The sequence below is a fragment of the Hyalella azteca genome, unplaced genomic scaffold, assembly GCF_000764305.2.
Source record: "Hyalella azteca isolate HAZT.00-mixed unplaced genomic scaffold, Hazt_2.0.2 contig16984, whole genome shotgun sequence".
NCBI lineage: Eukaryota > Metazoa > Arthropoda > Malacostraca > Amphipoda > Hyalellidae > Hyalella > Hyalella azteca.
The window spans coordinates 76,774-82,928 of record NW_025946787.1 but is presented as its reverse complement, the minus strand read 5'-3'; positions in this window follow the sequence as shown (position 1 = coordinate 82,928).

Here is a 6,155-nt window from a genome sequence, read left to right as displayed (position 1 = left end):
TGGTCTACTGATGGATATAAGGGATATTCTGGTCTTCTGGTGGATATAATGGATATTCTGGTCTACTGATGGATATAAGGGATATTCTGGTCTTCTGGTGGATATAATGGATATTCTGGTCTACTGAAAAAAATGAAATGGATATTCGGATCCTTCGATGCAAACGCTCACTGATAATCTTTAAGCAGTAATCCCTCTTTACATGACTGTAGAAATAATGTTTGCTTGGTAGCATGATCGTTTAAAGAAAATAAATTGCAAAGCATAAAACACCAACGTTATTTAATTTCATTGAAGCGGTATTGCATTCAAATAACTTTTAAACGCTTTCCAAGCAGCCAAAGGATCTTATTTTTGTAAATAAGAAGATTAAATATTAAAGAGTTTTTGAATTTGATCAAAACTCCCAAATGAACTGGGACTCTTTCTTTCGAAAGCATATGCAAGTAAATGCGAATTCATTTCAAGCTGCACGCATCAATGCTGCATCCTGCAGAAGATCGATCATTGGTTTGGGTTTAACGTATATATTTCGAGATATGAATAATGATCAAACCGAGTAATGATTTTATCTTAATAAATTGATTCGTATTCATCATTCTTTATTTTGTGGTTAAAGCTACTATACCAAATTTTGCTCATAAATGGGCTCTTGAGCTACAAGTATCATAATCTTGAAGATAAATGAACTATGTTGAGTGTTGATGCTCTATATCAAAAGGGTAATTCGCTTTTTCTTGCTATTGTGACTCTATCATAAAATTATATACCCTGATAGAAGGTAAATAAATTATTCATTAAGGAGGAAGAATTTTCCATCACAATGGCTAGACTTTAAACCTCTAAATCAGCATGAGGAGTCTCACAAGGATTAAGCGGAGGAACTGATTGCTAAAAAGCCCTTATTGTTTTTATTTTTCTAAGGGCTTTTATGCTGTCTGCGAATAATAATATAGATATTATCATATTAGGTAATTTAAATCATTCATTGACATGGGTGTTTTTTTTCCAGTGTTGCATTCTAACGTAGTTTGCCTATTAATGAAGCGTTGAAATCATATGAGTAATTTTGAGTAGGTTTAACTGGTATTATAAAAAAAATTAGTGTCTACAATTGTTAAAGTCCTGGTCCAAATTTATTCACGTGCGTGAGTATTTACAACATTGCACCTCACGTCAAAATTGTAATTAACTCTACGGACACAACAACGAATGTTTTGTTTACTTTACATGCAGTTGGCACATTACATTATTTGGAATTATTTTACATTATTCACCTAAAGGAAAGAGAACTAGGAAAGAGAAAAATGAATTACTTCGAGTCTTTAATCATCGCACTTATCTATTATGACATTAACAATATTATCATTTTTTATCATTGTAATTATCCGAATCAATCATTTTTCTTGATTATTTCTTCTGTATAATTCGTTCTCAGTTCTTTTATTTTCATTGAACTTCGTAAATTAGAAAAATGGTGATGTTCCTGCATCGCTGTAGCAGTCATAGCTAATGTAATGTTCACTTATTTCTAACAAAAATTACGCTCCCAGCAAAACACTTTTCAGATATATCACTATTATGACGCTCCTCGAGTTCAATTAAACTGGCTGTGGCACTTATTAATTTTATAGAAATGTGCTTGTCAAGTTCCGTTCCATATTTCGCCGCGACGTCGCTCAATGAGCCGTAAGCGAAGAGTTATTGCTAACAAACACAAGAAACTTGGCTCTGGAATACCTCAGGTGTCATCATACATTTGTTTTATTGGCGATCTTATGAGGCAGATTTTTGTGAAGTTCTTGCACAGACGGCGGTCATAATGCGCCAGTTTTTACATTTGTAGTCGCCGTTGGGTCAAAAGCTCAAAGTGCTCTCAGTAAACCAGCATTTATGTCCATGCTAGAGCCGACATCGCAACGCAAAGTTCATTCTAAGTGGACCAGAAGTTGAGGTCAATAGAGTCTTTTAGTACAGCAAGGGCTTCTAGGATGCCTGAAACGATAGCCTCTCTAGTTTGCCTAAGTTCAGAAGTGCTCCGCATTACAGTGTCGGCAGCACCAAAATAACGCCATCTCGAAACCCTGGTCGTCATAAAAGCAACTTACATATCAGCTTCGACTTCGGTCGCCGCCATAGTAATGAGAAGAAGCCGATTTGTTGTTGCCTTGGCCAGAGTGTATTAGGTCTCTCTATCCTCTCGGTTTAATAAAAAATGCAAAACAGGTTCGAGCAGACGCAAGTTTAGCGAGGTTGCGTCTTTGAGGCTAAAGGATGGTAACGGTTACGACTGTTCTCAACAAGAGTCGTTTGGTGCTTGACTTGGGGCCTTTCGAAGCTAACCTTAGCCCCCCTCATGCTCCCATCTGCCCTCCGTTAGTGACTTAAGAAAACATTCACATGAATTTTATCTTCATGTATGCACATTAGTAAGATGGTTAAAATTATCTGTGGTACACATGGGCAGCGATCAACAATAAAAAAAAATTTATAATGGTCGATATTGGCGAAGCGCAATTAAATTCAATTCTAAAGAATTTCCTAAATTAGAAATTTGTAATATTCGTTTTGTGCATAATATGGGTGCGTAAAGTAGTATTTTTTTGTTCACAAGGTGAAGTATTTGCACATCAAAATCAGTAAAAATTTAGAAAAAAAAATTTTGTCACAACAGCAATCAATTTCTGCAAAATTTTCGGTTTTTAACAATGTCGACTATACTATTATTTCAATTATTGGCTTTGTTTTTTGACCAAGATAATAATAGAGAGTGCAATGCCGAACAGAGATGATGATATAAACTATAAATATATTATGTAGAGCATCACGGCCACACCGAGAGAGTAACAGTCGCAATGCATCATTGCAAAAGAGGTGATATTTGATTAACCAAATTATAAATTTTGACCTCCTCCAGCTACCTATAAATGAAAATATCAACAGCCCGATTTTTTCTGCTATCTTTTTATCGATAATGGAACAAAATTTAGGGATTTGACATTGAAAATAAAATTTTTCCTTCATACAAAATAAGAACCACCCTAGTTGATATATTACTATCATAAAGAGTATTAGGAGTAAATTTTCACAGAATTCGAATTACAAACTTTGTTATAAAAGTCAAAACGGTCTTAAGTTTGATCGTCCTTGTAGCCATCCAAATCAGTTTCCAATATGCAAACTTCATCATAGCTTAATTTAAGTTTGCATCCCCATGTTCAAACTCTCAAACTTTGCGAAATTAGCTAAAAAAATCAATTCTCGGCCGATTTAGATTGCTTGACAAGCTCTGTCGTCACTATTACGCCTATACACCAGGCACATGTCTTCGACTGAGAGGAAGAGATGCAAGTTTTATAGGTTTCTTACTTATCTCTTACTAATTAATCCGAAATCGAGATGAGGGACAGTGCAATTACCATTATCATGCAGAAAGAAAATGTATTATCAAAACCTTCTCGAAAGGTTTACATGACATGTTTAATGCATTTGAAAGGTAACACTCTATGCCGAGTAGGTTTTCTTTAAAAATTAAAAAGTGCTCAAAGAAATGCAATCAAAACCTAAACAATATTCGAGGTATGGCGTCAGGGCATTGATAAAGTAAGCATTCAAGGATGGCGACGGTTTATTAAGGCCCTGTGCATGTCAGCAACTCTAATGCGCTCTTAACAAGTTGCTTAATAAGCGGCGCATACATCCAGCAGCGGATGGCAGGACGGATTGCGCTAGTTAGCCCTCACTGGCGCAGCAATCCCATGATCTTTTATTGGATGAGATTAGAGTGTGATGGCGCGGGTGCTGTGCAGGGGAACGAAGGGGCTCGGCGCATTATGTCACTTATTAACGTATTACCCGCTATAATTCTTTCCCATATGGCGCTGACAGAGATATGATTAGGCGCGCCCCCAGCCAGGGAGGCCGGATCCCCTTGCGCCCGCCGAGGGAGCTAAAGGGGAGGGAAGAAGGAAATCAGGGAGTGTAATGAATCATATTAAATTTGAATCCATTTACAATTTTGGATCTTTTATGAAGTAGAAACATTTGAAAAAATTTACCGTTATTTTCTCTAAGTTTTTGACTCTATATGGTAATAACGATTTGGTAGCGATGCGGGAAAATCAGGAGAAAAACGACTTTAAGCTAAAAAGACTTGCAGTTTGAAATTGAGTTTAAATTAAATACTTATGTAGAAGTAGCATTTCGATCTTCTCACATTAGTATATAAAGGTTTTTGCGATGGAATGGGAAAACGAAAGATAACAAACAATTTAATTGTCAATTTTATTTAGGGGAAGATTGCCATTTCTCGATATCTAGATTTATCTCATCATTTATGTAGATTAAATTAGAAATCGGAAACAAATGATCTTTCAGCCTATTTAACTCAACGATTCATGCTAGAGGCGGAGCAGTGGTTCTGTGTGGACTTGAAAGGTTAAAGTTTAATATCTTTATACATGCAATCTGAGAGGAAAGGAGTAATTATCAGACAGGATTGTAAAATAACGGATCATTTAATTAGCAATTATGCGGCGGCTCATCTTGCGACTGTTCATCATTAAGTTTCTGATGGCGGGTTGTTCGAATAAAGAACTATATATAAGGTCTCTGTGTCAGACTACGCGAGTGTGTCGGAGGACAATGGTGCATCAGACGATTAAAGTGTGTCGGACGACCAAAGTGTGTCAGACGACTAAAACATGTCGGACGGCAGTAGAGTGCCAGACGGCTGATGTATGATGGGTGAAAAAATTATGTCGAGCGACACAAGTAAGTCTGACGACTAAATTGTGTCAAATGATATAGAAGTGACAGATAAAAAGAATGCACCGGTATAATTGTGCATGGATTTAGTGGTGTCATTGAGTCATCTCATAAGCTGTGCTCTCATGAAGCTGTATGGTGTTATATCTGCATCCTCTGTATATATCAGTGTACTTACAAGTCAGTCGGCAACTTTTCTTTAAAGCAGAGTACTCTAACATCTGTCTCATGATCATTCCAACACAGTGAGAGATTCATTGCGTAGAATTACTAAGATTGGAGAATTACTTGGTAATCCTGAAATTAACGGAATAGCCTATAAAAAAAATTTACGAGTAGTTCATTTATTGCCGTGTTCAACTTTCTAAACCCATTCATGCATGGCGGCGCAGCCGTAGGCCACAAATTTAATTCTGAAATGAGCCTTGGAATCATCGCCCAGCTTCATCATGTAATAACTTTACTCAGCCACCAGCAGGACTCAAAGCTACAGACTACGCTGGAACACCGTGATCCAGACCAGTGACACACTGATCAAAAATTATAACGTTGTAGGTCTTCAGCCAGTATTTCAGCATGTTCGCCCATAATCAGGCAGTTCTGCACCCGGCTGCACTACTCCCGCCCGGGAGCGCAGCCGTGCACCACCAATTTTGTGCACCAATAAGCCCTGAATCGAACGCCTTGGATCTCTCCGCACCTACACCAATCAGCCGTGCACCACTCGGCTTTGTCCTCTTCCGGCCTTGACCACCACCTGCCGTGCACCACCAGGCCGTGGATCGAATATGACTTTCAGGCATCGTTAAATTACGTAATTTTACGTTCACCGCATCTGAGGTTAGGTTTCAGATAGCATAGTTCTGTTCCAAAATTTATCGTCCTTCTAGATGCGGACGGCTTGAAGTGTTGAAGGCTACGTTCCGGAAGGCAGGAATCATGATGATCCATTACATCCAGGGCAGTGGTGGTCTTCGGCAGGCGACCCCTCCTGCCTAACCTCATATGGCCTCACCTATTCAGTGATCACCTTCATAAAATGCTGAACTTGTGGCTGTGGACATACGGAGCTGTGGTTCTAAATAGTTAACTTTATAGGCTGTCATTCTTCCTAATGTTCTTACTCACGGAAAGCTACATGCCTTAAGTGTGAAGGCAATTCTGAACTCCGGCTATGCGCCCCCATACTTTTTCCATCTTCATTTATTTTTCACCTCTCATCTTTGTTCATAAATAAATTTGAAGACTTAGATAATCCTAAGTTGAGTTGATACAGTCTGTTGTATCCCCGGGCTCCAGAGTTCAAACATTACTTCCTGACAAATCAACTAGATGCCAAACAAGCATGAATAAGAATATACAAGAACATGTTTAGTTTAGGAACAGTT